Below are 24,779 nucleotides of genomic sequence, written 5' to 3'. Positions count from 1 at the left end.
TGTTAATTTTCTAGCGAATGTATCTGCATTTGAATGCCGACGTTAACACATAATTACTCAATGTATACATTATTGATGTCAAATCTTGTTTGTTTTGAGTTTCACTCCTTTTTATTAATGATAGCTAATAAATTTCCAGAAAATCAATAAACGTCTGTATTTTACTTTGTAAACAAATGTATTAGTCGTGTAGATGAAATATAATTAGTCATTTTGTGAAATGTCGATGTTGTGTTTTTTCTATTTTGAAATTATAATATTATAATTACATGGTGAAATAGCAAGTACGTATAAAGTCTCAACAAATTTTCTGAATACGCAACTAGAAAAAGTTGTTTGAACAGAGTCTCTAGGTGGTTAAACATCACCGAGCAAGGGCGATATTCAGAGAGCTGCCCTTTTTAAATTATGCGCCTGAACTCTCTCTTTGACAATGTAGGCTTTAACCGGCACTAACCTGTGCTTTGTGCTTGTCCTCTGGCACTTTGAAATTTGTAATTTTGTAAAGTGTTTCCCCCCAAATAAATTTATATTGCACCAACTCAATAAGGAGGAATTGCAGGGGTCCAAAAAATCAAAAAATCTGAAAACACTTCTACACACAAGTCCGGTGAAAAAATATATTAAAGACCGTGAGACCATAATGAAGAAAAATATCTTCGATGATTTTTGTCTATCATTGAATGCAAAAAAGTTTTATAATATAGAAAAGTGAGATTTTAACTGTATCTCGAGGGTCAAATTTAAGCAGTTTTTCGATTTTAGTCTTTAAAGATGGCAACTATTTAAAGGTTTGAAAAACGTTTTTGTTTTCTACAATTATATTTTGTCCATTTTTCTACCCTTATGAACGTTTTATAAGAGTTAAAACAATTAAAAAAAAAAAAAAAAAAGATACTTAACACTTGGATTAATGACATTAAGCAAAATGACGGAATTATTAATGGATAGTAATAGAAATGTATATGCACTTACAAAAACAAATAGATTGCGGGGGCAGTTATTATGATGGTTATACTAAAACTTTTTACCAACAATTTCTCTGTAGGTTCTTTCAAATAAGTGGAATATTATTGGAGATAATATAAACACAATTAATTATGCCTGGCATACATACGGTTTCAGTAAAACTTTTACTGCTTCAGTACAAGTTGTTTGACTAAACCTTTTAGGTTTTAATTTTATAATTTTTTCTACTTGAGAGGACGGAGACAGCATTGATATGAAATAAAGAACTAAGTATCCTAACTAGTTGTTGAAATCTGTAAAATTTTTAGATTGCTTCAAAAGATTACAATTTATAAATATAAGAAAGTGGAACCGAAGATGGTCCGGGTCCCTATGATAGCCCACATTAAAACAATGTATTTAATGGCTAATTCATTTCATATTTCGTGGGCATTCGTAAAAACTATTACAGACAAAGAGGCAACCCCACTCGTACATAAATACGTCGCAATTTTAAGGTTGGGTTTTTGGTTTCAGTTACATAACAAAATGAGTGCACGTTTTATAACTTCAATCCGACACTATAGTTAAAACACTCTTCTTCGATGCTTTAAAAATTGAACAAAATTGAAATTTTCAAAATCATGCTGTGGCACAATAAAAACATTTTTGAGCCCTGTGAAAGAAAGTTTGTTATAACGCTTAGTAAACAGTTTTTAGGCTTAGCATAAGTAAGTCACAAAACGATTTGTAATTGACATCATATTTTGACCGTGACACTACAGTTAACATTTACAAACTTTTTAGATCCCGGCTAAACAACAACAAAAATATTTGCTACTAGCGGCCCCGACGGACGTTGTCCCGTAAAAACGTAACTCCAATTCATGAATACCTATACTACGTTTAGCCTGTCCGCTAAACCCATCCCGCTAAACCCCAATTTAACTCCTATTTTTTTGAGGTGCCTGACCTTCGACCTTTGGCCTGACCTTTGATATTAGAGCTCGCTGCGCTCGCATATGGCTCTAATAAATGCCTATTGACAATACCTGAATACTATTAAAAATACATAGTACACATAGTATACATAATGTGATATGATTTATATGCGCTCCCACCATTTAATGAAATTTCATTTTTTTGGTACGGAGCCCTCAAAAACAGTTGTACTGGACCAAATTGTAAATCTAAACCATCCTCGAATCCCCTTGAACTCACACAAAAAATTTCATCAAAATCGGTCCAGCCGTCTAGGAGGAGTTCAGTCACATACACACGAACACAAGAAATATATATATTAAGATAAGTTTAACGAAGCTGGGTATCTGGATTTTATGGAACCGATGAACCAATTTTGATGTTTTTTGTTTGAAAGATTTGAAATGATTGAAATCGGGAGTGTTCTTAGCTCTGTTTCAAGTGAGTTGAAGGTTCCGTACCCGGTAGCTAAGAACACTCATTACAAAGTGTATAACAATAATTGTGTAAAATTAAATGTGGGAAAGACTTTACAATTTCAAATACGTACTTGTAAAATAAATAAAATCAGTGAAAGTGGTATAACAAACGATGTCAACAATATAATATCCGATGTGTGGGTATAACTGTGCAAATATTAGCAGCGATGATATAATTTATTTTATTTTTAATATTTTTTTAATTCTTTGAAAATAAAGTTCAAGGTTCCGTATGTGAAAATTGTGAATCTTTAATTATCACCATTAATTAATTTTATAAAGTAGGAAAATAAGTACTCTTAAAGCAGTTCCTTGATGTCCAAGCTGGCTCATCGTTTAAATTTGGCGAAATATATTTTAAAAAAACAAGGTATTGCAACGATATTCCGATTGCGTTTCTATCGAGTGCATGTACATTCGATATATACGATTTTGGTTTGTGAATAAGATTTAGGAGTAAGATTTTCATTCCGATGCCGGGAATCAAACCCAATACTGGGTGAATTTTGAATAAATTAATTTAGAAATAAGTTTTGGTTCCTTTTCCAATTATTTCTTCATTTTGAATTATCTACTTATTTTAATTTTTTGAAATTTATATATTTTTGGGAAATATTTTTTCTGGAGATTTATTTGTGTAATATTTTCTTACGGTATATTTTACTACTCTTCCCGAAATATTTTACCGTGGTGTATTATTTCTAGAATTCTTAAATCCTGGCAAAAAATTTTTATTATCCACCACTTTATTAAAAAATACCACGTAATACTAATAATAATAATAGGGTTTAACCTACGCTCCCCAGACATACACGTCTATAACAGAGGCAAAGAGGGGGTGTTATAAAGTTTGACCGCTATGTGTGTCTGTCTGTGTGTGTAACGCCTAAACGGATTAACCGATTTTGATTTTTTTTGTTTCGTTTTAAAGGAAATTAAATAGGGGGTGTTCTTAGATTCGTTTCAATTAGGGTAGTAGCTCTTAGATACGTTTTGTAAATTTCACTTGTTTAAACTACATCCGAATACACACAATTAAATTTATGCTATGGTTGGAGTCGGTTATTCGTTCTTATTCAATCGACGACAGTGTTATTAATTTACCGCCCACTTAATTATAATAAGACAGACTGCCACTGCCTGGATTCGAGCCCGCAACCTCCCAGTCTAAGTAGGTACTTAAACGGTTAAAGGCGATTGCGCTTGACTCGCTCGGCCTCTTAATCGGCCACGGAATACTATCCAAACATTCAAACATGACAGTAAAATAACCCTAAGGTCTGGTTAAATACATACTTGACATTTTTTTTTCAAAGTGTTGATGCTAGATATAATTACTTTTGTCATAGTCAATTGTCACCTAATGTCATTTTTAATTCGTTTTCCTCTATACCTAATCTATTGTTTATTTATTTACATTTCTTATTACAGCTACGTGTTTGTTATGCTGTTACGCTTGATGGCATTAGCAGTTTTGTTGTTTGTTGTAAACATACCTACACAACGTTGATTTAGGATTTACGTAGAAAATTCTTACGTAGGCAGTAGAGAGAACACACACAAACAACACCACAAAATTATACCGGAAATATTTGTTTTATTAAAATATTTGTTTGTACCATAAAAATAATAATGAAACAATTGGTTTCCCATTTTACTAGATTCTATTTGTTTTTTAATTTTTTTAAGAATAATAAATAATAATTGTTACGAAAATTGTTTTAAGTGAACAATAAATTTGATTAATTTGACTTAATTCTTGTTAGTAATTATCGTATCAAATTGTAAAATACTAATATTTATAAAACCAAAATTGATTGATCGCTTAGGACAGAAGAAAACGGTAGTTTGATTAAGACTAGATATCTTTATGCTTCATATTCTGGGCAATTACTACTTTTATTATTACTTATAGATATATTCTGTGAGTATACTTATGTAAGTTCGTTTCCAGAAATTTTTTTCCATAATTTTTCATGAATGAAAAGTGTTGTAGTAACATATCTTTTTCCGTTTTTGAGCTATCGTGTTGACAGGCAGACAACTGAAAATGGACTAATTGGACAAACTTGGGACTAAACTTAATATACCTTGATATATTTTATATACATGGTATAAAAACGGTTCGTAGAACTTAGACGACACTTAGGAAAAAATTATAGTTGAAATTTTTCTCTTAATAATAATAGACTGAAAATTTTTATAATTAGCAGAGAAGTAGAAAATCAGTTAAACAATAACATATCCGCACATTTTTTCCGTAAAAATAATATTTACAGAAATATTTGCAATAATTTAATTTTATGAATAAATTTAATATGCAAATAAAAAATAGATTGCAAGACTTCTTACGTAGAAATCATAGAAATATCGTATTTTCCGTGTAGGATACACATCTTTTAACACATTTTGTAGAAATCTTAAATATATTCCTTGAGAAATTAATTATCAAATTCAAAAACCGTCTCACCAAAAACTCTTCTTTTTTTGGTAAAAATGTACATTATCTTCACTTTTCAGACAAATTAAACACAATTCAGATAACTAAATACTATGATTGTTTTAAAAAAATTTAAAAAAAGTAAATCAAAACTGGGTCTTTAAGGTTAAGAAGAATGATTTGGCTACTCTGCCCTATTACAAAAGCTTTGGAATGCAAATGAAAGTTACTGTTGATTTAGTCAATATAGTAATAAACATTTAATGTTTTATTTATAATTTTTATTTACTTTTTCGTATATTAATAATAATATTAGTTTGGCATAGTGAAAAATAAAAAAATTAATGATGACTTAATAATAATTATACCTAAATGTTTTTTTTATTATCGATCATAAAATATAAAATTAATAAAATAATATAAAATAAAGGAAATAAAAATAAATTAATAATAATTTCTATGTTATTAGGTAAATAATTGTATTGACTGTAATAACATTCAAAATGTTAATTTTAACAATTTAAAAAAATAATCAAATATCAACTAATCATAAATGTATGCATCTATAATTATTTATATTTTATAAATATTATGTAATGTTTAAACTAATAAAAACTATTAAAAAAATTACACATTCATTTACCAAAGAAATTGAGTCTAGACAAATATGCTATGAATACTTTGAATGATTGAATACTTTCAGCAGAGAATAATAATACTTTTTTACAAAAAATAGAACCGACGATAAATATACAGAAAAGTAAAAATGATTTTAATAGAGTCCTAATCAAAAATTTCCTTGTGAGCAATTACGTTTTGAAGTCGACGAGAGTCGAGATCAATTTTAAGCTAAATATATGGTTAGCGTCGATTTCACCTAATTACTCACAGGAAATTATTGATTGGAGTTGGTACTTTATTAAAATTATTTTGTACTCTTTTGTACATTTTTCGTCAGTTCATTTTTACTTTATACTTTTAGTAATACACAAGTAATACACAACTCAGTATTAAAATCTGTCAGTGAACAGTAAATCACCCCTATTTTCTCATCCTTAGAGCAGGGATACGTGATCATACACAAAAAAAAATATGTACGCGTCGACTTAAGAACCTCCTCGTTTAGTTTTTTTGTCGGTTAAAAATTAATGTAGGTAATGTTACCGTATTTTATTTAGATATACAAATACTAAAATTATTTGAGGTGCAATAGTGTAGCATAGGCAGTAGGTACTAAAATAAGATGCACATTATTGGAAAAATTACTATGCTGTCTATTTTCACCTATGGGAGTAATAAATTAAGATGTGTTAAAATAAAGAAAATTACTTTAGGTTTAAAGCAGTCGTACATTTTTTGAACTTAATTGCAATAGTCAAAAATAAGCGTAGGCCTTACAACATTGTGAAAGATTGATATGGAGACAGTTGCGTCTGGTTCTGAGTCCAGAAAATTTTTGCTTGGCTGTCAGCTTAAAATAATGAATACATAGTGTAAAACCAAATCGCTTCAATCCGTCTGTCTGTCCCTACTCATTACGTATGCTTAGATCTTTAAAACTACGCAACGGATTTTGATACGGTTTTTCTAGTTTTTATAGTAGCTATAGTAATTAAAGAGGAAGGTTTTTATATATAATACATGCATAATAAAGTAGAGTAAGGGGTTGAAATAGGGATGTGCTTTAAAAACTTAAAAAGTTGTGCATCGATTAAGCCCAAATATTGACAAGATATACAACCAGCTTCAAGGATTGTTTTTGTCTATTTTAAACCTTCGGGAGGTGAAAAGGTAAAGCGAGGAAGTTATATCATTTTAACTATATCAACATAGTGAAAATGATTACGTCAACATAGAGTCAATTTCTATGTAAAACACAGATTTTCCGTTGTTAAATAGCAATAAATGTTTATATAGTAATCTACTTTGTACTCAAAATCGGAAGATTTCAAATAAAATAAGGAAAAGATACCCTCCCTCCTTTTTTGTTACGGAATCCTAAGTGTTTTTGCTTCATATGTCTACATAATTTATATGTAAATAAAAATATATGTATTTAATTACCTAAAAATAATCACGATAAATTTTTAGTTTGCATATTGATAGTTTTATTAATGTTACACATACGTGATTTTTTTGCACAAATTTTTTGATATTTCAACCTAAATTTATTTTATAGTACGTAAATTTTATATATTTACTCTAACACGTCATCTGAATTGTGAAAAATTACGAAATCACAAAATCGAAAGCCCTGAAAATCTTAATGGAAATAATCTTACTGAAATTGGTATTGGTCAAATTTGCTCATATTGCAAGATTTCATGGGTCCAGGAATCCTGATCAAAAGCCTCAAGGAGCACGATAGTCTGAATGTTTTTAAAACTGTTAGATTGTCAATATACCCTTAACCTTTTTGTGCTAGTCTGTTAAATTAGAATGCAGCTTTTAATATTGGTATACTCCATTAGCATTATATTTGATTTCGACTATTGCTTTAGGTACATGACAATTTTTTGATTAAAAAACTTTCATGATAAAAAAGATATGTATATATCTTTCTGCCTTTTGCCTGTTACTAAAATATTACCTTGTAAGTCAATTTTATAATAAATCGAAGGTTGTTTTGGATACTCAGTCAAAATAATACCATAACGTTGCACATTAAATTTTTTGATTAAAGAATAAAAATCTACTTCATTTACTTACAATAAGAAGCATTTAACCCGTTGTAAAATAAACAATATTTTACTTGCGATAGTTAGGTACCTATTCTCAATAATGTGCCTTTTTGAAAAATTTTTTATTCCTTTCCATTTCGGTAATAGATACCCTCTTTATAATACATACAGACAAACTGCAAATTCCTAACTATCCATGTATGTTAGAGAAAATATGAAACCAAGCAGCCAGCCGGCGCGGCCTATACACGACAAGTCGAGCAGTATGAAGATTGTCGACTCAACGCTAGTACCGATAAAGTCATTGAAATACAAAGTATATCCCTATTATTGATGAATTTATATAGAAGAGAGATTGGGTCGTTAAAAAACGGCTACTGAATGTTAAGAAGGGACTACTTCGTTTATCCACGGTAATGACAAGAAATTATGTTAAGGACTGGAAAGTTGGCAGAAGAGGTGAGTAAGAAGAAACTCAAGTACTGTGTCGATTCTAGTTCTTAGAAAATTGATATTCAAAAGTGATCATATAAGGAGGTAAGTTAAGGGTGTTGATTAGGATCCTTTTAATTATTTGGTTTAAAAAAATAATATCTTTTTATTTCACTATTCTTTTGATTATAATTCTAGACATAAGACAAAGATAAAAAATTATTTCAGTTAAAATTGAAAAGAAGATAAAAGTAGTCTAGATTACTTATGAGAGGACAATTTGGGGATTGGGGTAAGCAGCATTGAGTATATTATTTTTTTGAATAAAATTTTGGTATAAATATTACAGGTACCTATACTTATTAAGTAATTATTTGTTAAAGGAAAACGACGGGTGATTGTAATTTTGTTTATTTCCCATTTTCATAGCAATAAGAACGCGTTTTGTTGATTAGACCTAAACATCATGGAAAACAATGAACTTTATATTAAAACAGAAAATGTTACAAAAGATTAAGGGGGTTTGCGTATAATATAGTGTAATGATGCTTAGGTCGTCGAATGTAGGTTAAAACTGAAAAACGATTGACTTTTATACTAGTTTGCATGTTTATACCCTTGCCAATCGGACATTCAAAACAATCATATACATCCACGATTTTAATTTTTAAATAAATAACAATAAATAATATGAATAGACTAAAAATATTATACAGTCAGTTTATAACTTATGTTATAACAGTATAAAGAATATTACAATTAAATTACCTACATAATTTTTGACATACTTTTACTTTTTTTGTGTGTATATACCATTATTAAAATTTACTACATCCACTATGTTAAACAACAAGAACAACAACAAGAAATAAGATGATTCGTTTAACTGATGATCTTAAATTCCTAATGTTACTTATTTTATTATACATGAATTTATTATTATTGTTATACATTTACATGAATTTAGTTATATATTTATTTATAACTATATAAAAATAACTATAAAAAGATGTTCTCTTTTAATTCTTTATAAAATAAAATTATAAAATGTTTTACATAGGAAATTTCTTCATAGGAAATGGTAAATAACGGTTTAATATTTCCAATTTGTTATATTATCTCTTGACGAGTTATGAGATAATTGAAATATATTCGTGGATGGTTAAGAAACAGTTCAAACCCGGGTAAGACTACTCATAGATAGTAAAATAAATATTCAAAAAAATCAGCCTGACTGCGTTAAATAAAATCTGAATAGAAACAAACAAATCCAATAGTTTCCATAGTGAAATCTATACCGGTTTAAATCTATCCAATAAAGGGTCCCGACGGTGAGCCACACTTAAGAAGGTTTCAGTTATTAAAAGAGAAATCAATGTTTTATAAATATTAGAAGAAAAACATTTCAATTTATCAGCGCTCTTTAATAAAAATCGATTCATTACAAGATATTGTTATTGTCTGTTCTACAGTTTTTACCAATAATCCCCGTCGTTTAAAGTCAAGGTCGACCGTCCTTGACGGAATCGATTTTATATAGAAATATGAGATTTAACTAATTTTGAACAATTACAAGTTTAGTGGATTTGGAAAGCAGTGACTGCAGAAGAATGAAATGTATTGGGAAAGGCCTCTGTATAAAGTAGTACATTAGGTTCAATTTAATACAATCTGATGTTATTATATGAGTCCATAATCTTACTCTGAAATATATAATATTAAGTCACTAAAAACCCCTCTTTCGCTACTAATATCTTGATAAATATTTGAATAAAAATCAGTGATTTTTAAAAATAATACCAAAAGTATCTATTTAGGATGGGCCATAATGAATGATTTCGGATAATATGGTGATAGTGTGCCAGAAAGAAATTTAAAGAAGAAATTCTTTTAAGTTTATCGATTTGACATACGAATATAATTAAAAAACGATTTAATCTTCAATTAATCCTAATAATTTACAGCAATTTTTCTTAAAAAGAGTTCAAAAATGGTTTGATTTCCTAAAAAATATTTTATAATTAGATGAAAATGACAAAAAAAAAATATATATATATACCGAAATAAACCAAAAAAATAACATAATTTGATTGTTACGATAGGTAATCTTCAGTCACGCTTTGTTAAAATGTTCAAATGCATGTCATTACATTAATATTATAAGAATATATATTATTCATATATTTAAACAAATTTGTATAATTTGTGGTTAACCATCTAATGTAATTTGAATTATTTTTAAGTATCTTAATGGATCCGAGTTAAAATTTATTTAATAAAGTTTTAAAGATATGTGCATAAACTTCTTGCAATAACTAACTCATCGGAAATAAATGTTTCTTGTTAATTATATTTTCGATTTGAAAACAACTCGAAATTGGTATGTTTAATTAAATAATTTAATTTTTTTTAGAGATGGAAAACTTTATCACGGAAAAACGGTTTCATCTAAATACTTGCTTTTATTTGAAAGATAATGTAATAATGCTTGAATGAAAGAAAAGTTTGACGAACGCATGTCTTAAAAACAATTGAGTACTTAGAAGCCAACATTAGACGAGTAATTCTCGAAATAAACCCTGATTTACTGCGAAACGTGTGTAAAAATTGGTTCCCACAGGCGTATAAGCTGTGATTGCCACCTGCCCGAAATCAGGAAAAAACATATTATTATTATTTATTTAAACATCCTTTATAAGCTAGGCTTATTTAAATATCAATAAATTTGCTAAATCACTGACTGTGCCAAATGCAATAATATTTTAAAAATGAATGTTAGTTAATATTTTAACAACGAATTATTAAAAAAGTGGTTCTGAATGCCATTTGTTTTAAATTTGACGTTTTTCCTTTGAATATTTTAGGATTTCTTTTGGTAAAAGGATACATTTTCGTGCCTTTCTTTCGTTTTTTTCTAACTATTTGTGTTTCATTACTAATTTGGAAAATTTTAAGCAGTATTTTTGCAATTCTGCCAGTCAAGCTGCTTACTTTTTTATTAACAAGATATTTTTCTGAAAATTTAAGGTATTAATTTTGGTCAAATACTTTTTTGCTTTTTTACAGAATTTAATTTTATAGGTTCTTTTAGTTTGTACTGTATTACTTGTAATATTAGTTTAAAAAAGACATACTTCTGATGGTACATTACGTTTAGTTTGGCCAAGATGTTTATTACGACATAAAAATTTAATTGTACTTACTTTAAATTATCTCTGTTATCTTCAAATAACTTTCATAACTCAATTTCTTTAAATTATAAAACACGATTCGGAACGATTTGGACAATAATTTCCTTGTATTGCCAAAACTCTCCCAGGAGATAAATAAAAGTAAAAAGTATGGCTAACTTTGTCGAATGAAATCTATACGAAAGTAGTTTTCCACGCTGTGTGATCAAATTTTATAGTGCTATCTTGGCAAGTAAATACAGCCACAGCCGTGCTTCTGAATGAATTAATTTGGATACGGAATCCTATAAATATTGCGTTTGAAATACGATTTTTATTCAATATTGATGTCAAAACAATAAAAATATATATTGAAAAAAAAAAAAAAACTATTGTGCAATTAATAACTTTTTATTGAAGAAATTCATCAAATAATATTTTTGGTAAAAAACATACATAGAGATACACCTTTTAATTAAAACTTCTATTGTTACATGTAAATGATTGAAATCATGCATTACAAAATATATTTTTTATTATACCTTTGTTTAAATATTGTGATAGATTTTTTTGTTATATGGTATTTAAATTTGGAAATATATTTGTATATTTTCTATATTTTTAATTTCTCTATATTCATATAAATTGAATTTATATATATTTTCAATAGAACAAAAATACTGGATTAAGAGCCAGGCCAAAAAAATTCGTTGAATTTACTAAAGCTGAAAATTTGGGGATTGGTTATGGTTGTTGTGTACACACACATACTGCGGTCAGTCAAGCGAACGATAGAACAGGGGTCCGATATATGCTATCGAAACGGTGCAGTTTTACGTGGTACTAAAATGAATTTACTAAAGCTGAAAATTGTTATACAACTTGTATATTGCATATAAATAACAGTTATGATTGTCAGCCAGTTTGGTGTTAGAACAAGACTGGTCAGTCAGCCCTTATTTATGAACAATAAATAGATAAAATTCATTTATGATTTCCGTGGTATTTATATGAATTTATTAAAGCTGAAAATTGTTATACAACTTGTATGGCAATATACAAGTCAATGGTACAATCCAATTTCAGCTCAATTGATATGAAGGGAGCCGTAAGAGAAGCCCAAGCGTCCAGAAAAAAAATATATATAAATATTTCAAATACCCCTCTCTTCAATGACCTTCGATACAATGCATAAGTCAATATTTTTGTAGAGCTATTACTAAAAAGCTATCTATCAAAGCTTGATTTTTATTTCATTACTCTCAACACATGTCAATATAACCAAGTTATATATAAAAGCTCTTACTAAATTTTGATTGAAAGCACTTTAAAATTTATTTGGATGTGAATATAAGTTTACTGCTATTTTATTTTTCGATCAAGTAAAAATAGCTTTGTTTGTAGTAATATGGATGCTAAATGAGACACTAGCTAGTTTTGTGAGCACAATCAATTTACGTCAAATGTTAAAGTTTTATTGATATATTTTTAATTGATAAACTTTTATAAAAGGAAATGTACATTGTGTTTAGTAAATACATTTTAAAAATAGCACATTTAAATGGATACACCGCTCATCACCAAAGCGTCCAAATCTGTTAAATAATTTAAGGATAGGTTTTTGAAGTATCATGGAAAATTTTTGTTACATCAATTCCCACTGTCTGAATGCAGAATCAAAGACATATGGCGGAAAGCTCTTGGAAACTAGCTAACTTGTAAAATAACCGTTCATTTGTAAATTAACCGTTCAAATCCCAGGTGCATAGTATCTCCAAAATTGCCTGACCTTTTAGAAATATTTTTTTCTAGGAAAATATTATCCAACTTTAATCTTTGTATGCTTCAAATACCCTTAATTTTTTTGAAATACAATTACAAATACCTTGGCAAAAATGTATAATTTTTTTAAAACGTTTTATTTTATTTGATATTTTTAAAGGTTAGTATTCGAGGAAATTTCGTAGGCCATTCAAAATTTCATACCTTCTCTATGTGTTCAGATAGAAGTAGTAAAAAATTTTTACGTTGCCTGCTCGTCATATTTAACGGTTGTCTTCAAAGTTTTACACCCTGTATCTTACATAATATTCCAATAAAGGATTCTTCGATCTATTCAAAAGTTTAGAATTCACTCAAAACAAATGTATGAGAAAATATATTATAAAACTAACTGTTTGAAAACAAGTTAGAAGCAAATAATGAAAAAAACCATTAGAATTTATAAATAAATGATTTATTTCATTATAAATTACATCCAATTAAAATACCTCAAGAATTGATGATATATCCACGCATATATATATGTGATTTAAAACTACTTTTTGATTTCATTCAGTGAAAGAAATTCTGACAGCTCTAGTTTACACAGTAATTAAAATTGGAAATTGGACATTAATAAAAATAATAAAAATTTATCAATACAAAGTTTTTGTTTTTATAATTAAATAACACCAAATTTAAAACCTTTTTCTATTTTGGGCTATGGGCCATAAGAGTTATGTCTAATTGAATGTTAGAGTATGCGACACTTTGTTATAATCATTTGTTATAGAAAAAAAATCCTACAAATTTATTATGTATAATGCTTTCAAAATATTATCAAGATTCTTATGTTCTTAATTAATGATCTAAAACACACAGGTATCAGTGTGGCAGTGATGGTAAGTTGATATTTTCGGGGCATTTATTCAGATCAAATAAAAATTAAATTAAATTTTCAATCATCCAGGTCAATTTGGAGTGCTTCTAAGGATTCTCAACACTAGTACACACTTCTTAAAGACTGTCGAAACTTACATACAAATTCCCTCCCCCCTGTTCAGTTTGAAGAGACAAAAGGGGTGACCAAGACATTTAAAACGTTGAAACATGTACGAGCTTTTTTCTATGGGAATCTCTTCTTCAAACTGAACAGATTTTCTTGAACCATAGCTAAGAAAACTCTTCTAGCCACTTTTTCAGAAATAAAAATCTAATAAAATCGATTTATCCGTTTCTATGATGTCTCCGACAGATATATAGACCAGCAGACATTATCGTTCTTTCTTAAAGAAGGAAAGCGGTTTTTTTAGTTTCTTAATAATCTTAATGATTTCTTCTTTTCATTCGGTCCTCCCAAACAAACACTATTTTCTACAAAATATGCGATATTCTTTCCTGCAGGAACATGTTTCATCTTTTGATTCCTCCACAGATACACGCTTTACTTTACGCCTGTCGCACTACGTTCTTTCCCAGAAGAAAGAACGTCAGTGTAATAGAGACTCAATACATACGTTAATAAACACATAACACTCTTCTCTGGATGAGCCGGGGCTTTAAAACATAAAAATTTATTTGTACATAAAAAATGCTTTGTAATAAATAAAATATTGGTGTTAGAGAGCAATACACATAGATAAAAGTGTCATGGCAAATGATTGATTATATTGATTGTTTGATGTTGTATTTATGGATTCGATAATAATTAACTCTGATGTTAAAAGCTCTCTATATATAAAGACAGAATATACACACTAATTATACACAGCTTGTAATATTCGATGTATAAGCTCAAAAGTGGTTAATTAATTTAATGAGTTTTGTGAAACTTTATATATCGTCTTTTCTCGTTACATAAGTTTGTAATAACCCTTAAAAATGTTTCATAATTAAAATTTGATTAATTACTTAGTTAAAATACACATATTTATTAAATTTTTCAACGAGTACAGTATTGAATTTGGATTTTAAAACAAATGAAAGAAATGTCAAATAAAGCACTCCCAATTGGTAAGACTAGGGTCGTTTCAAAATTGCTGATCCTCGCCTAGCGATTTGAGATCCATTCCACTACTTAGTATTAAAAAATCGATCTTTTTGACATTATCTTCTATACATTAACCTTTAATATCAGCATGTAAATTCTTCAAGACCGGAAATCAAAACAGCAGCAGGTCTGTTAGTTTTCTTTCATTACCTTATTGGAAGTAGTTACCCGTTACGATTTATAAGTTTTGAAGTTTCTTCCCCGCTGCACAGTTTCCTGTGATTACTCCTGAGGTCTCTAGAGGATCGGTCTTTGGATCGTAACCAATTCCGTACACGATAGCGATATACATGCATGAGAGAGTTTTACTCAGCCTCTAAAAACAATCGAGAAGTAGAAATACAAAAAAAAAAAGATAGTAAAACAAGTATAGGGTATCAAAACGGACATTAGGCCACCTAGAGAGTGTCGGCATTGCCAAACCATCACTTCAACCTACTACTGAGATTATTATTTTGTATGATTTCATCGACACTGTTTTTCCATGATTTGGCAGCGTTACGTCTATCCCCAGTTTCCAACTCTACTCCTTGTTTCTATGTTTCGGCACACTGTGCCTGGTAACCTATCGTAAATTCGGATATGAATTTAATTTTGTTCGAGTAAATTATAATATAGCAATAGTGGATATTCTATCTCAGTTTTAAGGCTTCTGTCTTAAGAGTAGCGTAGATTTACGTCTACAGTAATTTTTTCGGTGTGAAATGTCACCACCATAAAACCACATTGCCATCACGGACCCGGTGGAATCCTTTTCGACAACTCTATACATTCTCTCTTAACGTTTATGTTGTTAAAGACTCATTAAGTCCTGGATGGTTTTTTGAATAAATTCTTATTGCGTAGATTTCTAAGTGGAATATACCAAATCCGTTCAACAGTCTATAAAACAATGGAAAAACTGATGCTATTATTTTTGAATGTAACAGTATTTGTACAATCATAGGTGGATAAAATAATCTCGTTTTTAATAAATTTTTAATCTCGAGAAATGCTTACAAAAATACTCAAATTTTTAATTTTCATTCTTAAAAACTTTTAAGGATAAATCTTTTTTTTGCTCAATTAACTTACTCTGTAAATGCTATCACAAATAACATGCGTACTTACTAACGTTTTATGTAGTAGCTACGCACAATTAATTTACAACCATATTTGAACATACTGTTTAATTTATTTCTCGTTAATTTACTTATTTTTAATTAAGCCTTAGCTATTTACACGGTAACGTGTACAAAAAACGTATTCTAATTTATTTACTTCAATAATTGTAGCTTTTATAATTAGACAACTACTTTATAAGCTGCTTAGAACAATCACATATAAGCATATATAATAAGGTACAAATTTTTGTGGAGTTCGTGTTCGTTCTTTCGAGTTCTTCGAGATCGTTCTTTCAAACTGTGACAATAGGCGATGTTACTAATTTTTGTTTATCACTTCACGAATGGAAAACGATTTTAAAAATCTTTACTTGTTTACAAGTTATAAACGTTTGAAATTTTTAATTAAACAAAGAGAAACATACTCACTAGTGACGTCATACGTGGGTTCGCCAAAGAGATAACATATAAAACTTTGTTTTGCTAGAAGGAGATAGGCAAACTTTGAAAACAATATTTGATTGCTTATTACTTCTTCGCTTTTTAATCAATTTAATTTAACTTTCAAATTAAATTGAAACGTGACAATATGACCAATTCGACATCAGGATTATCTCTATTTTTAACCGGCATCGGATAGTTATTTTATTTTGCAAACTTATGGACCCTGATACAATAACAAAGCGCCAATTCTATGATTTATTAACAATTTAAGGATAATTAAGGTAGGTTTATTTTCCTTATACCTGTCGTATATACATGTATTAAAAGAAACTCATTGACGTAAAAAAATTCCAGTAAATTTGAAACTATAGATTTTAATAGTGACATATTTGATCTGCTTAAAAATGAGAGAAATTTTGCGATGAAACTGAATGGATAACAAATCGAAAAACTGAAATTTAAAACGCAAGTCTTAAGCTAAGGTTCTTTGTAGACGCCCCGTATAAAATTTAAAGATTTTCATTGCAGAATATTGCAAAAAAGTATCGAGTTTTCTTAAAAAATTAAATTTTTATTCCAACCAATTTGCCACTTGCATCCAGTATGCACATATTAAATAATAAAACATAAGTAAAACAAGGAAAGAGAATATTATCAAATTATAGGTATGGTAAATTCACGTATAAATAACATGAAATATTATATTGACGTGTAAATTCACATTTTTTGTTTGTTAATAAACTCGTATTACAAAGTCGTTTGTTTTACCAAGACTTTTTATACTGTGAAGATTCTTATGAAAGGAAATAGATAATCTTATGTAATTAAAATGTAACAAAATTAAAACTGTTTGTTATAAACAATGTTTTCAAGATGGTTATTTTTACTTGACTCTTTTTGTTTATGGAGATCCTAAGAATAGTTGTAAATTATCATTTTGGTATGCATCTTGCTTGCGTATAATCTTGAACTTTAGAACCAGAAATATAGCGACTTAAAAGATTCAAAATATAATTTGCATTAAATATGTTCACGGGATTGTTTTCGGTAAATCCAACAGCTTTTTTATTTGAAAAGAAAATGACGATGTTATTATTTTTGGTTAAAAAATATTACCTCTCGTTATTCTACAAATTAAGAATTTTACGAAAAACGCCACTCTCTTTATTAATATTTTATGTATGAGTATTTTTTATTATACCATGTGTATATGAAATATACATAGTATAATAAGCTTATACTATCCCAGGTTTGTACCGCTTAAAAATATTGATGCTACCAACAAAATTTTGGTATATGTGTTCATAGAATCATCTAGTTAGTCTATTGCTGTCCGACCGTCCGTCCGTGTAACTGGATAACTCAAAAAAGAAATCGAACTGGAAATTATAGCTCATTCAGGATGCAAAAAGTGAGGTCGAGTTCGTAAATGAGCAACATAGGTCTATAGGGTCTTGGATCCGTAGGATTCATCTTGTAAACCGTGACAGAGCAAAAGTTTAAATGTAAAAAATGTTCCTTATCAAAAAATAAACAACTTTGGTTTGAAACATTTATTTAGAAACATAACTCTTTACTCACGAGGGCACACATTATATGCAAATTTTATAGTATACATTAATATAGGATTATCAGTTATGTATGTGTACTTGTATATGGTATAATATCTGGATGACCGAGCTTCGCTCGGTTATTCGCCAATAGATGTCAGCAAGAGTCATATTTTTCACTTTAGACTACTCAAACGCCTCCTTTTTGTTAAGTTATAATTTGCATTGTATTTCATTAACTACGTTATACACCAATAGATGTCTGATGCATTTTTCATGAAAAGACGGATAAAACGACATTTCTGATAAATGAAACCTAGCTAGATCGACTTATCGCCCCAAAAAACCCCTACATACTCATTTTCATGAAAATCGTTGGAGCCATTTCCAAGATCATTGATATATATATATATATACAAGAATTGCTCGTTTAAATATATAAGATATGTAATGTGATTGAGTAATCAATACTGTCTATACATGGTATTTCAACAATTAACTCAGTCAATTGTTTGTTTTCACTTGTTTATATTATAATTTTAACAAATAATAAAATTAATATAATAATTATAACATAAATGAATTAAAATACAATTAAATTATTATTTTATACAAAAAATATTTTGTTTTTAACATGAATACACAAAAAAATGTACGTAATTTGTAATTTAATTAAAGTTTTAATTTTAATTATATAAAATAAAAAACACTACAAATTTATATTTAATATTTATTAAACTTTTCTACGAATTAATAAAAGGTATATCATTATTATGTAAAAGTTACATAAACTCTCATTCAAAACTTTAATTAATTAATTAGGCATAACTACCTCTTAGATATACAGTGTGTTGCATTTAAGATGTAGACACCCTCATATTTTCGTCATTTATAGGAATATCGATTTGAAGATTTGAACCGTCATACAGAGCGATGGGTCATATTTTTAAAGATATTTAACCGAAACCTGAAAATTAAACTCAGGTACCTACTACAAATTAACAAAAAGTGCAAATTCCAAAAAATTTGCTAAGCGCCAAAGATGATTAGAGATATCGAAAAAAAATTATTAGAAATAAGTGAAAACATACAATTGTCTTAGTTAAATGTTGAAATGCCATGTATAGACAGTGTTGATTACTCTGTTACATTACACATACCTACATGTCACACATATATAACTGATATTCTCATATAATACATACTATACAATTTGCGCATAATTTGCACTCTCACAGGTAAACAGTGATGTTTACGAAAAAATATTCCAAACAGAACTTGTTAATTTTTGTATAAGGAACATTTTTATAACCATGTATATGATATATAATATTGATACTATGGCCAAAATTTTGGTATAGGTGTTCATAAAATCACCAAATTAGTCCATTTTCGCTTTCTGTCTGTCTGTCTGTCGTCTGCCCGTCTGTCATCACGATTACACAAAAACGAAAAGAGATATCAAGTTGAAATTTTTATAGCGTGCTTAGAACGTAAAAATTGAGGACGACTTCGTAAATGACCAAAATAGGTCAATTGGGTCTTGTTACAAAAGCGTGTTTTTAAGTTTTTTTAAAATTATTATTTATTTTGTGTTTTTCAGTTTTACTATTATATTTATCAAAAATTCTGTATAAAATATGGTGGGAGCGCAAATAAATGAATATATTTTCAGATATGGAAATCGTTAATCCTGAAAATCTTGATCTGGATGATCAAATAAATGGATTATTAAATTATTGTTTTGTCATCAGTTCTTAATAACTATGCCAAATTTTCAGTAAATCCGACGTTTTGAAGGAGGTCAAAATCATGTTCAATGATTCCGTTACATACTATTATACGTATGAAGCTAATACAAGCGTGTTAATGAAACATTTAAAAAAAATTTGAAAATGAACTAATTAAATTAAATTAAAAGTAATTTATATTATTTATTGGTAAAAACGATATAATAATAATGATTATCTTATAAAATAAAATAATTTATTCGTCATTCAGTACTTAAATATATAAAAATATATAAAAAAGAAATAAAATAGATAATGAAAAGCAAAAGGTAATTTACTGATATAAAAAATTGTTAATGTATATAATATTTAACCTTCAATTTTAAGTTTTTGCGTTCAAGAAACATTTTATTATTCATGAAGTATAAATTTGCTCCAAATTTCCAAAATTGTCATAGCAGCAAGATGGAATCGTGTCTAAGTAGACCGTATTTTATTAGATTTGGGCTTAATCGATACAGAACTTTTTGAATTTTTGAAGCATATACAAACGAATATACAATTACTCTATGTTTAGTTTACATCTTGGCATAAGAATTTCTCACTAGTATGACAGAGTACATGCGTTAAGCAATGCGTGTAAGAAAGAGATGTCATAGGCGTTATATGTTTTTTACGAGTGTTATAGCTTGCTGTACGATGGATCTACTGTTGTATGGTTCTAGAGCTGTGTATGCTGTGTATAACTCAACGCGTACCGAAGCTACATTCAACACATAGCTAGAAAAAATGATTTTAACACTTCTTTCTTGTACGCATTGCTTAATATATACAATATATACATACGTACTCTCTCATACTCGTGGGAGATGTACTATGCAAAGATGTAAATTAAACAACCAGTATATTAACATTAATATGTAGTGTATTAAATTTTCCAATTTTTGTCAAACATTAAAATAAACATTGTTAATGACAAAAATCATAAATTTTAATGTTTTGATTTTAATTAAAAGTATTAACTTTTTTATGACCCAATAAAATATTTTTATACACAAAATATTATAATTAAAAAAAAAAAAAAAAAAACAGTACCATATTTATGACAAATAAATATTCAACATAGAGACTCCAACAGTTTTTTTCTCGGGAAGAACAACTTAATATCATAAACATTTTCTATTGTCTTATTGCTAATTATCACACTGTCGGCGCTTGGATAAGAACAAAATAACCGACTTCACAAATTTTCAAAATTTAATTGTATATTGGATGTAGTTTAAATTAAAATAAATAAATGTTAATGATGTGGGTGGCCCCTGTTATAGATAGATATCTGAAAAACGGAAGTTGAACCCCATTATCAATATTATTATTTTCTTATTACTAAAGGACGAGGCAATATTTCGCTTAAAGGTAGAGTAAACAACGAAATCTACTTAGCTCATGTAAATAGTTAGTCAATTAAACATCCATGGCTCATGTATATCTGTTATAATGTTTTAGCTATTTGTTGTATAAATAGTTGTATATGTAGTAAGAATTAACCCTTCTTATTCGGAAAACTGGGTTTCTTTATTAATTTTTTTCCACCAATGTATATTTAAGAAGATTCTTAAAATAATTATAAAGTTTCACGCAAATCAAAGAATAATTTCACGCGAATCGAAAATGTGTATAGAACATGAAACATCATTATTTTATAGATTGAAGTAAAAACGTTTTGTCTGTTGTGTAACAATGGTTCCGTTGTATCCGAGTGTGTTGAGATGTTTTAGAAAATAATCTCAGAAAAACAAATCCCTACTTACCTACGGTCCTCAAACTTTTTTGGTGTGTGAAACTGAAACAAAAAAATCTTTGTTAATCATAGAGTTTCTTTTTAGAGTTTTATTTAAATAATATTGAGATTAAAAAAATAGTTAATAACATTTAAAAAAATGCAATTTGATATCAGGACATATTCCACATCAATTTCAGCTTTTGAGTGGAATTTTTTTTTGGAAGAGACTTTGGAAAAAGTTTTTTAACATGTTAGACATAAAATGAATATATTTTATAAAATGGACATAGCTAAAGATGTTTGTTTCAACCCCAAGAGAAAAATGAAGAAATCTTAATGACATTTTTATGCAATGTAAGTATAATTTTTGTGCAAGGTTAATTCTTTTTGCAACACAGCTTTTTCCGTAAGTTAAAAAAAAAAGTTTAATTGTTGCTGTAAATAAAAGTTTTTTTTTAATTAAATTTTTAATGTTTTGTAATCTCAATTTGTTTTTCTAATAGTCTAGCAACAAGATGATAACGTAATATAAAATATGTTTTTAATCAATTTTTTGTCGAAGAATACTTTATTACTTTTCTCGTATATATTCTTAAAAATTATTAAATTAAAATTATTTTAAAAATATAAAAACCATTTTATAACAGATAATAATAACAGGACTACCTTTACTATATTCGATTAAATATAAATTTTATAAAAACATACTTAGATTGTGTGCGAATTTGACTACAATATATTTTCTTTCCATTAAGGGAATTACAATTTGTTTTTAATTTTCATTTTAGAACTCTGTGTACTAAAATATTAAGTTAATGGACTGGCAATATGGTATCCCTAAGTATTTATATTATGGAAATTTATATTTGCACGGTAACGTCAACCATAGCGTTTTGTAAAAATCATTATGGAAGTAAAGTGATAACATGAAATATCTGTTCTCCCTATCAGATGACGATTTTATGTGTTTCGAATTATAAACTATCGTAAATAATAAAGTAAATTTTGTCAATTTTTGTGACAATAGAGACACATCTTGATACAACACAATATTCTCTCAACATAAACTCATACCCTGAAAGTCGAAAGCCATACACTAATATGAACCCGTTCCTTATTATTGGATTTTAACGCTAAGATGTCAGCGCCACGAGTATCAAAATGTAAACCATTCTCGTTACAATCAGTTGATTATTTCAATGATTAAAGAAAGAGGAGATTTATGCTTTACTATACATTTTAATGTGCTGTGCTATATTTGGCGTTCTGGCAATAGTTCTTTTTTCTATCACTAGATAGAGTCTTTCTTAGCATTAAAATCCAATATTAGTAATAAAACTACCTTTTTTGTCTTTTATATGTGCTAGAAAGATGCCATTATTTTCGTTCATTCGATGTGAAATCCCATGCAAATTATAGAAAAATCGTAAACTTTATAATTCAGTCGAGCAGCGAGCTCCATTGCCGAAGATCGGATGTCTTATTATCCAAAGTTAGTAAAAGATAGCATGTGGTGGATTTCTCATTAAATACATTGCGAGTGGCGTATAGAGGGGATAAGTGACGACAAGACACGTTCTCTAAATAAATCAATGATTCAATAAATGAATCATTTGGTTAATTACAATTAATAAACTAAACCGGTCCAGTGGCCGAGCTCGCTAAGGCGTCTTAGCTTGCTATGATCACTGGATTATTAATAAACTACTGATAAAATCAATAATAATCTTATATAGCTAATTCCTTGAAAGTCTTACGTCATGTATTATTAAACATAATTATAAAACAATTTTTATAATTTTTGGCTCAAAATAGAAAATTTTTGGTAATTTTTTTTTCATTAAATTGGAAACTGGAAAAAATTTTTTCTCTTTAAAAAATGGGATGTGTGGTGCAGTCTTGTCAACTTTCATAATTAAGTTCAGTATTTCCTTTCGCATAGTTAGTCATATCACTTTTTCATACACAAAAAGGCGACTCAGTACGAAATCTTGAATATTTTCTATAATTAAGTGAAACATTTATACTGACGTGTGAATTATATGAAAAATTATTTAAAAGGTAACGTATAAACAGTGATAGAATTTTATATAAAATACCTCACAGCAAAAATAAACGATATACTGAATGAGGCAGAGAATGGTATAATTTTAAAAAGGCAGTAAAATGAAAAACCATGAATTTTTCCGGATATATCTTTTAGCCGCCTTAATCTACATAAAACAGAATTTATGAAAATTAGCTACTGAAGGAAAATGTGTTTGTAACTATGTTGGAAATCACATATTCTTTCACCATTTTTCCTGTCATTTATTCAGACATAGTGAAGTTGTGAATACCATAGCCTTGTGCTTACGCTGTGAAAGCGTTTTATCAAAACAACATAATCCCCGACACAATTTTAATCGCTGATGAAAGTTTATTTTTAACCTTCGGAGAGATGTTATTAGTTTGATTGCAAGATTTAAATGGATGAACCAATTTTGATTTTTATTTGTTTGAAAGATAATTTTATGAAGGGTGTTCTTTGGTATATTAAGAGAAAATCGGTTCGGTTTGGAGAGAGCTACAAGGAAAAAACAGCACTTTTGGGGAGATTTTTCAATTTTGTTTCAATTTTGTTGTCTGCTTGTTTAATTAGTTTGGTGGTAGAAAAAAAAAACTAAGAAAAATTGGTAAAATTTGTTTTTAAAGCGTTTAAAAATCACACACTTCTTTCACTCTACCCTGTATAATAATAAAGTAAATTATTAATAGAAAACAAATGTTCAAACTAAACGAGATGTTATTACATAATTATTTTAACTTATTTTTCTCTAAAATAGAGATAAAATGAACATTATTATAGCAAATTTTAACATTCATGTTATTAAATATATCTCCTATCATATTTTAAAGTATAATTAGTTTCTCATATTTAATTAAAACTTTTGTCGTTTTTGTTTTTATAATTCCTCCGTATTTAATAAATAATATTTCCGTTTGGTTAAAAAAAATATAAACTTTTAAAAGAAGGAGCCAACAGTTTTCATTTAGACAATTTCATATAATCAAATGTTATTAATTCGACCATATCGAAGTAAAAATTCTGGAAAAAATTTCGGATAATATAGCTATAGTTTTCCGATTCTTGTATTACAATATGAGTTTTTTGGTCATGTTTTTGTCTGCTATAAGCATTTCAAAGATGTCGAAAATGGAGTGCAAGAAAAAAACTAATTTCCTTT

General features: G+C 28.2%; 1 protein-coding gene across 1 annotated transcript in view; it reads right to left on the bottom strand.

Moving 5' to 3' along the window:
• Positions 1-21,612, bottom strand: part of LOC123299602 (glucose dehydrogenase [FAD, quinone]) — a 45,228-nt gene extending 23,616 nt beyond the window's left edge. The window contains exon 1 of the mRNA XM_044881862.1: positions 21,581-21,612. The gene's annotated coding sequence lies outside the window, so the exon portion shown is untranslated. The remainder of the gene's footprint in view (positions 1-21,580) is intronic.
• Positions 21,613-24,779: the final 3,167 nt, after the last annotated feature.

Source organism: Chrysoperla carnea, chromosome 5, assembly GCF_905475395.1.
Source record: "Chrysoperla carnea chromosome 5, inChrCarn1.1, whole genome shotgun sequence".
NCBI lineage: Eukaryota > Metazoa > Arthropoda > Insecta > Neuroptera > Chrysopidae > Chrysoperla > Chrysoperla carnea.
The sequence above is the reverse complement of the archived record's forward strand: the minus strand, read 5'-3'. Positions and strand labels throughout refer to the sequence as shown.